This window comes from Macaca nemestrina, chromosome 13 (assembly GCF_043159975.1).
Source record: "Macaca nemestrina isolate mMacNem1 chromosome 13, mMacNem.hap1, whole genome shotgun sequence".
NCBI lineage: Eukaryota > Metazoa > Chordata > Mammalia > Primates > Cercopithecidae > Macaca > Macaca nemestrina.
The window spans coordinates 10,432,689-10,442,650 of NC_092137.1; positions in this window are offsets into that span (position 1 = coordinate 10,432,689).

The window sequence follows — 9,962 nt, forward strand, 5'->3', positions numbered from 1 at the left end:
AGGTCAGAGAATTTCATAGAGTGGAGAAGATGTAAAGCCCTCATTAAACACAATGGGGCATCAAATGGAGAAGGAGGATGTGGGGGTTGCAGGTTAGTTCAAGATAGAACCCAAGAGCGTGGTTGGCCATGTAGATGTGGGCTTCGAGCAAGCTGGGAAGTTGGGGAGTGGAGTCCCAGTAAGGCCAACAAACAGCCTCGTGGGAGCCACTGGGCGGGCAGCTTGGAAGAGGAGGGCAGCTCAGGAGGCGGCTGACTAGAATTGAGAATTGGGAGGTGGTGCATTCCGAGGTAATGTCCAGGCTGTCCCTGACTGTGAGCGGAGCTGATGGCTGAGATGGAGGGAGATGATATGGTGGAGAGGACGAGGTGGAAGACCCAAGAAGCCAGGGCACTGAGTGGGTCATCCACATGGCACCTGAGTTGTTCAGGATGGGGGCAGGACTTGGGCATGAGCAAGACATAAAACAAGGTCCTGGCAGCTCTGCCTAGCTCAGGGCTGTGAGGAGGCTGCCATGGGAAAGCAGTCGTGAGTTGGGTGTGTGACTCCCAAGCCCTGTGTGGGACCCCAGGTGGTCTCCTGCACCCATCCCTCCCCTCACTGGCCCAGCCTACCCAGGACTTCCATGGGCATCTGCTTCCCCCAGCTCAGAACCTCTGGCCCCACCCTTTGTAAGAGAAGCTCCCAAACCCTAGCCTGGCGTTTGAGGACGCCTTTACCTGCAGAGTGCCGCGGCTCAGAGCAAAGACCGCTGATTCAGACTCCCTGGGTTCTATTCTTGTGCCTGCCACTTAATATATGTGGGGCCTTGGCCAAGTTAACAAACCTCTTTGTGCCTCAGTTTCCCTCTATAAGATGGCGATAGTAAAGGATGCCTCTCTAGGGATTAACTGAGGTAGCCTACATAAAGTACTCACCGGTGTTAGCTGCTATTTTAACTCCTTCTGTCCTCTTTGCACACTGGGCAGGCTACTGACTTCTTGGACCACTCAGAAGCCTTGGACCACTCAGAAGTCTCACCTTTTCCAAATCCTGCCTCGGACAGCTCTGCACGCCTTCCTCTCCTCTCTTCCTCAATACGGAGCACCACGCCTCGGTAAGCTCTGCTATGCAAGCCCAGTGATGAATGGCCTGCCCTTCCCACTCCCACAGCTGGGCCCTGATTCAGGACAGCCTTGCCTCCTACCTGAACTCACACAAGACTGCCTCGCTCATCCATGCCGTCCCGCACTTGTTCTGATTCAGCTCATGTCCCCTAAAGAACAGCGGTGGCCTCTAGCCCACCAGGGGTTCCCCACCTAATTCACAAAAGTGTGCCTATTTCTTTCTTTTCTTTTAAAAATTTTGAGATTGGCCAGGTGCAGTGGCTCATGCTTGTAATCCCAGCACTTTGGAAGGCCGAGGTGGATAGATCACCTGAGGTCAGGAGTTCAAGACCAGCCTAGCCAACATGGTGAAACCCTGTCTCTACTAAAAATACAAAAATTAGCCAGGCGCAGTGGCATGTGCCTGTAATCCCAGCTACTTGGGAGGCTGAGGCAGGAGAATCACTTGAACCCGGGAGGTGGAGGTTGCAGTAAGCTGAGATCACACCATTGCACTCCAGTCTGGATGACAGAGCAATACTTCGTCACAAAAAGAAAAAAAAAAAAAAGAAGGCCGGGCGCGGTGGCTCAAGCCTGTAATCCCAGCACTTTGGGAGGCCGAGACGGGCAGATCACGAGGTCAGGAGATCGAGACCATCCTGGCTAACACGGTGAAACCCCGTCTCTACTAAAAAATACAAAAAACTAGCTGGGCGAGGTGGCGGGCGCCTGTAGTCCCAGCTACTCGGGAGGCTGAGGCCAGAGAATGGCGTGAACCTGGGAGGCGGAGCTTGCAGTGAGCTGAGATCCGGCCACTGCACTCCAGCCTGGGCTACAGAGCGAGACTCCGTCTCAAAAAAAAAAAAAAAGAAAAAAAGAAAAAAAAGAAAAAAAATTTGAGATGAAGTCTCACTCTGTTGCCCAAGCTGGACTGTAGTAGCATGATCTCGGCTCGCTTCCTTCCTTCCTTCCCTCCCTCCCTCCCTCCCTCCCTCCCTCCCTCCCTCCCTCCCTCCCTCCTTCCTTCCTTCCTTCCTTCCTTCCTTCCTTCCTTCCTTCCTTCCTTCCTTCCTTCCTTCCTTCCTTCTAGAAAGAGCTAGGACGATAGATGCACACCACTCACCTGGCTAATTTTTTAAAAAATATTTTTGTAGGCCGGGCGCGGTGGCTCAAGCCTGTAATCCCAGCACTTTGGGAGGCCGAGACGGGTGGATCACGAGGTCAGGAGATCGAGACCATCCTGGCTAACATGGTGAAACCCCGTCTCTACTAAAAAATACAAAAAACTAGCCGGGTGAGGTGGCGGGCGCCTGTAGTCCCAGCTATTCCGGAGGCTGAGGCAGGAGAATGGCGTAAACCCGGGAGGCGGAGCTTGCAGCGAGCTGAGATCCGGCCACTGTACTCCAGCCTGGGCGACAGAGCGAGACTCCGTCTCAAAAAAAAAAAAAAAAAAAAAAAAAAAAAAAAAAAAAAATATTTTTGTAGAGACAGGATCTTGCTATATTGCCCAGGCTGGGCAAATACTCCTGGGTTCAAGTGATGCTTCTATGTTGGTCTCCCAAAATGCCAGGATTACAGGTGTGAGCAATTATAGCTGGCCCAGAGTGTTGTTTTTTGTTTTGTTTTGTTTTGAGACAGAGTCTTGCTCTGTCATCCAGACTGGAGTGCAGTGGCGTGATCTCGGCTCATTGCAACCTCCATCTCCCAGGTTCAAGTGATTCTCCTGCCTCAGCCTCCCAAGTAGTTGGGATTACAGGCACGCGCCACCATGCCTGGCTAATTTTTTGTATTTTTAGTAGAGACAGGGTTTCACCATGTTAGCCAGGCTGATCTTGAACTCCTGACCTCATGTGATCCACCCACCTTGGCCTCCCAAAGTGCTGGGATTACAGGCATGAGCCACCATGCTTGGCCAGCCATGTCTATTTCTTGATGACACTCTAACACCCCTGATGACTGTCCAATACCCTCAATGGCTCTCCAAGATGCACCATGACTGTCCAACACTCTCAATGATTGTCAAGTATTTTCCATAACTTTCCACACCCTCCATGACTGTCCAGTACTCTTCATGACTGTCCAGTACTCTCAATGATTGTCCAGTACATTTTATGACTTTCTAATACTCTCCATGACAGTCCAAAACCCTCCATGACTGTCCAATACATTACACAATTGCCCAGTACCCTCCAGGACTGTCTAACACTCTCAGTGAGTGTCTAATACCCTCATTGACTGTCCAATACCCTCAATGAGCATCGTTTATGGGGAGAGCTGGTGCTGACTGAAGAGAGGTGCTCAGTGGGGGCACATTTGCGTTTGGAAGGAAGAAATGTGTTTGAAAAATGGAGAAAGGTAGGAGGGGCCCTCCCGGAAGGAAGGAGCACTTGGGCACTGGCAGGTGCTGGCAGGCAGCAGAGGGATGTTGGGGAGGGCGGGCACAGTGGCCAGTAGCAGGAGGTGAGGCCTGAGACTTTTCCCACTCCCCGGACTGATTTTCCAGCAGGTAGTAGCCTGCCTTGTTCACCGTGGGGCCTTGGTGTACCCTTGATGACTATTCAATACCCTCCATGACTGTCCAATACCCTCAATGCATGTTCCGTACTCTCAATGACGGTACAATGCCCTCGATGAGCATCCAATACCCTCCATGACTGTCCAATACCCTCGATGAGTGTCCAGTATCCTCCATGAGCATCCACTACCTCCATGAGTGTCCAATACCCTCCATGACTGTTCAATAACCTTGATGAGTGTCCAGTACTCTCAATGACTGACTAATACCCTCCATAACTGTCCAATACTCTTCATGACTGTCCAGTACTCTTCATGACTGTCCAATACCCTCCATAACTGTCCAATACTCTTCATGACTGTCCAATACTCTTCATAACTATCCAATACCCTCCATAACTGTCCAATACTCTTCATAACTGTCCAATACTCTTCACGACTATCCAATACCTTCCATAACTGTCCAGTACTCTCCATGACTATCCAATACCCTCTATAACTGTCCAATACTCTCCATGACTATCCCACACCCTCCATAACTGTCCAATACTCTTCATTACTATCCTCCATAACTGTCCAATACTGTCCATACCCTCCATAACTGTCCAATAATCTCCATGACTATCCAATACCCTCCATAACTGTCCAATACTCTCCATGACTATCCAATACCCTCCATAACTGTCCAGTACTCTTCATAACTGTCCAATACCCTCCATAACTGTCCAATACTCTCCATGACTATCCAATACCCTCCATAACCGTCCAATACTCTCCATGACTATCCAATACCCTCCATAACTGTCCAATACTCTTCATGACTATCCAATACCCTCCATAACTGTCCAATACTCTCCATGACTATCCAATACTCTCCATAACTGTCTAATACTCTCCATGACTATCCCATACCCTCCATAACTATCCAATACTCTTCCTGACTATCCAATACCCTCCATAATGGTCCAATACTCTTCATAACTATCCCATACCCTCCATAACTGTCCAATAGTCTTCATGATTGTCCAAGGCCTTCAATGGACATTCTAGCTGGGCCACACTCTCAAATGCTGTCCTACAGCACCCTTCCATACATCCTTGTTCGTTTCCCCAAGTTCCCCCAAAAGAACAAACTAGCACAGTCCTGCTTTCTCCTGCAGACCCCTGGGAAGGTCTGACCCCACTACAGGCCTCCAGGTACCTCCAGCCTGTCCAGTCTCTTCCACGGTAACTCCCACCCACCCACGCTGCCCTGTGCATCTCTGCCCCTGTTGGGCAAGGCCCCTAGAGCCTTGAGCTGACATCTCACCCACGCGGCTCAGCACAGGACCATCAGTACCTGCCGACACCCTTCCTTCACCAGGCTGCAAGAACAGCGCCAGTGTGCATCTTAGCTGCAGCCCTGGAGAAATTGGGGCAAAGATGAAAGGCTGACTCTTGATTTGGGAAGTGAAAGCCTGGGGCTGTGAGGGTGAGGCTGGGAAAGAGGCCAGCAATGCTGTGCACAGCCACCCTGACCACCACTCCCAAAGGAGAAGCCATGGCCCCTCCTCAGAGAGAAAGGAGGGAGCTGTGTGCTGCAAACCCAATGTTTCCCGGTCCCAGTGGTCCATTTCACCCCACAGGGAAGCTAGGTGGCATGTCCTGGAAGGTGACGTTTCAGCCAAGCCCCAAGGTGAGAGTCAACCTGCATGAGAGAAACAGCAGGCAGCCGGGGACCTGAGAGGTGCCCGGGTTTGTGTTCACAGCGTAAGAGTTCTCAGAATGGGGATGGATGAACGCCGGGTTCAGCTGCCTTCCACAAGACAAAGCAGCCACAGGCATGGGCCGGCCCTCTGTGACAGTGAGGAATCCGTGTAGAAAGGCCTGGCCATGGCCTCCTTTCTCTCCTCGGGCTCTCAACGAGCACACCTGGCTGTGGAGCTTCTTAGAGGCCTGGGAATGGGTCTGGAGGAGGAGCCAGCACCGAAGACACAAGGAAAGACAGTTTCACAGTCACCGCTTTGTAGCAAATAGAGCCACAGGCTGCCCCGAGGGCCACCACATAGTCTCTTCCCCCGAACCGCGCCCCACTCTGACCCTGACTGACTTCCAGTGGGGCCGACACTGCTGGCCCAGCAGCCCTTCTTTGGCCTGCTGGTGTCTTGGGCATTGTGTGTGTGGGGGGGTGTCCACCTTCTCTCTCCTTTCCCCTGCCTCAGACCACCACTCACCTTCTGTATCCTTCCACCCAGGCCCTCTTCACTTTGCTTTCTTTTTCTTTCACATTAGACCCTGAGGGTCAGTTTCCTTTCTGCAAAGGCCAGGATAGCTTGATTTCTAGAACTTCCTAGGTGTAAGGGGAGATAGTTGCATTCTTTCCTGGGAGGTGTGCTCAATCCTGGAGCGGGTTGGATCCTTCTTATGCAGCAATAAAATAAAGAGAGTGGCCAGGCTCAGTGGTTCATGACTGGAATCCCAGTCCTTTGGGAGGCCAAGGCAGGAGGGTCGCTTGAGCCTGGAGTTTGAGACCAGCCTGGCCAACATAGTGAGTTTCTGTCTGAACAAAAAATAAAAAAATCAGCTGGGTGTGGTGGCACGCACCTATAGGCCCAGCTATTCAGGAGGCTGAGGTGGGAAGATCCCCTGAGCCCAGGAAGTTGAGGCTGCAGTGAGCTATGATCATGCCACCACACTCCAGCCTGGGCTACTAAGTGAGATCCTGTCTCAAAAAAAAAAAAAAAAAAAAAAAAAAAACTTGAAAAGAAAATGAAGAGAAAAAAATCGTAGTTTCCTTATGAAACCAGGTTGCGCATTACTTTCCCACCTCACATCACTGAGAGGTTTGTTGTCTGGGCTCTAACAACAGGCCGGGTGAACAAGGCCACGTGCCTGCTCTCAGCTCTGCTTGGTGGCATCTGAGTGAAGACAGGGGTCATGTAGCAGAGGGACGTGCTGGCCGCAGGCTGCTTGGGGTCCCTGGTGACTCCCGGTGGCCTCGGTGTGTTGGCTCAGGGTGGCAGTGTGCTTCTCAGGCCTAGCCCCATGACCTAGGCTTTAAGGCAAACAGCGGGGCTGCTTCAACACTGTGGGTGGGAGGCGCTTGGAGCTATGAGACACAACCTGAGCCTCCGTTTGGAAAGACCCTGGCCTCCCAACCCTCTGGAGCTGAGACCTGAGGAAGGGCCCTTAATCCAGACCCTCCCTTTCCTGGTGCTCCGGCCCCTCTGCCATCCTGGTGCGGGGAGCTGAGGCCTGTGCATGGGTTTGCTTTGTCGGAGCCTGGGGCAGATGCCAGGGTGAGCACAAAGCCACATTGTGTTCCCTGGCAGGCACCAAGGGACCCACATAGCCAGCTGAGCCCCATCTCGGCTCTCAGGGGCTCTGCACTGGTGGATGCCTCCGCAGGGCCTGAGGTCAGAGCTCCCTGCCCACCTGCTGCCTACGTACCTGGTAGACACCCCCTACTCCAGCAGCCTGGGACCTGGATTCTCCAGGACAACTCCAAGTATAAAAACCCCTTCCATGGTCAGACTCAGACCAGATGTCCTGACTTGGGGTTTGGAAAATAAAGCTACTGAACACATGCCAGCATGTGCCTCAAGACATCTGCAAGGAACAGGTTGCCTGTCACCTTCATCACTGTCCCGACCCAACTGCACAAACCTTCCTAAATGTCCATCCTCCTGATCAAAGCACCTCCACACTGAAACTGCTTCATTCATGCCAGTGTTGAGGAGTGTGAATGAGTTCCCCAGGACACCACGAGAATGAAGCCCATGGCATTAAACTCATCCTGTGAAGCTGGAAACACATTCAGATGAGTAAGTGATTTGCCTGAGATCACCCTGCAGAAGCAGGGGTTTCTAATGGAGGAGGGATGCAAAGTGCTCCGAGAGCAAGGCCCCTCCTGCAGACATAGAAAAGGGCTTCCTGTGGGAGGTTTGACTGGGGGAAGAGGCACTCTCCAGGGCTAGAACAGGAAGGGCTGCCTAGCGGGGCGATGGCAGGTGCAGCTCTGCAGAGGCATGAGGCAGTGCTGCCTGCAGACAAGGAACCAGGCACACAGGGGAGGAGTCAGCTTCCTTGAATCCTGGAATCAGCTTCAGGAGGAATGCTAAGTCCGAAGCCCTTCTTCTCAGAGATGAGGAAACCCAGCTTCAGAGAGTTCTGCAGCCTGGTGAAGGCTCCGCAGCTGGCATACTGGGAACCCAAGCCTGCAGGTCCTGACCACGGCCCAGGGATGGCCTCTCAGAAGCACAATCCCAGGCCCCGAGAAGTCACATGATCTGGCTGGCAGAAGTGGCAGCCCCTCTCAGCAGGAAGCCTGTCTCCAGTGCTGAGTCACGGGGGCTCTGGCCAGTGGCACGGGGCAGAAGGAAGGTGGCGGCCTGGCTGTGGTGACTGCTAGGACCTCTGCTCCCCGGGCCCTCCAGCCTCCCTGGGTCCGCCCAGCTGCACGCAAGCCAGCGCACTACCCTCCGCAGGGCGTGGGGTGTCGGGAGGCCACCAGTCCTCAACCCTCCCTGCCTCTCACATTGCATGTGCAGGCTGGTGGCCAACCCCCTCGAGGGCTGTGAGCCAGGAGTGTCCGAACCGAACCGGAAGTGCAGGGCTTCAGGCTGTGCGCAGGGAGCTGGTGCAGGCTGAAGAGGGGTCCTGGGAGGGGCACATTTGCATTTTGAAGGAAGAAAGGTGTTTGAGAAGTGGAAACAGGCAGGAGGGGCCTTCCAGCAGAAGGGAGCGCTTGGGCTAGGGCAGGCGGCCCAGTCTGTGGGCAGCAGAGGGAAGCTGAGGAGGGCAGCCCAGGGGCAGCAGCGGAAGGGGAGGCCTGAGGCTTTTCCCACTCCCATGAGGTCAGGAGGCGGAGATCCCGGAGGCAAACCCTGTGGAGGGGTCCCGCCTCCTGCATTCTTCCCCAGCTACAAGGCTCTGAGAGGGCCTCCCTTCCAGAGAGCGGCCTTGTTAGGCAGAGGAGATCCTGGGAGCTGAATAGAGGGCAGAGAGGCAGGACCCTAGCCTGGGCAGGAAGGGTTGGGCAGTACCGGGCTCCATGAGTGGGGCCGGCCACCGTTAGGGTCTCACTGGCCTCTGTCCTTAGTGGGGCAGTCAAGCCCAGGGCCGCTTTCGGGCAGCCCAGCCTCTGTTAGACCGTACTGAGATGGCAGGGTAGGGAAAGCACCGGCTTTCATGGGTGGGGACTCCACCAAAGCATTGCGGGGAAGCCATGGTTCTAAACCAATTACTCCTAACTCCTGGGCACACAGCCCTGGCCCCTCTGAGCCGATGTCTCCTCTGGGACCTCATAGAGGGTAACCAGGGCCTCCTGGGAAGGTGATAGAAGTGGCAGCAGCCCTGGAACCCCAACCAGCAATCAGCCCCCCGCCCCCCATGGGAGCCCTGCAGCCTGCAGCCGTGCGGAGCCAGAGCCGGTCAGATGCCTGACCGCCTACAAAGCACTCTCAGCTTCGTTTGCTTGCTGGTACCCTGTCCACCCCTCCTGAAGGCAGTGATGGGGACAGCTTCTGCCCAGGATGGCTTCAGGGCACTGGGAAGTGGAGGGGGCGCTGCAGTGCGGGTGGCACCAGCAGTGGGCTGGGCGGAGTCAGGAGGTGGATTCCTGAGTTCTCATCTGGAGCTGCCCCTGGCTCACAGCCTGGCCTGGGATCCATCTTGCCTCCCTCCACAGGTAGCTGACATGGATGGGAATTTCAGTCCCCAGTCCCCTGGAGCCTCCTGTGACCCTCTAGGCCATGGCATCCAAGAGGTTGAGAGTAACAGTCCAAGCTGGGGACGTTACTGGCACCCTGTCCGAGCTCCACGAAAGTGGGCACAGACGGAACCATTTTCTCCCCACGTGAGGACACCGTGCTGCCCAGATCACCCAGCTCAGCCTCGATGATACACCCAGGCCCCAAAAAGCTTTGCCTTGGAAATAAAACGTAACTTAGGTTACTCCTCTGTTTTACCCTCTAGAAGGGGAGGAGGGCAGGCAGGGACCCTAGATCCTGGGGCTCTGTTCTTTTAATGTAGAAGGGAGAAAAAGCTGATAAATTTGGGGGTGGGGACAATTCATTAGTTCAGCCAGTATTTCTTGAGCATGCTTTCTGTTGCAGCCTGTCCGGGCTTTGCACACAGAGATGAATAAAGGACACAAGCCCCTGCCTGCAGGAGCCCACATTTTGATGAACTCACACTTTTGAAGACAGGCAAATATTCAGCTTGTAACAAAAAGGTGGCATTGGACTATTCCATAAGCACTTACAAGTACACAGTGGGTGCAGGAAAGCCTCCAGCAGTGCCAGGATCCGGGGAGGCCAGTGAGGCTCTCATCTCGTACACAGAATAGAAAGGGCACCCAAACTCGGTCATCAAGAGAAACAT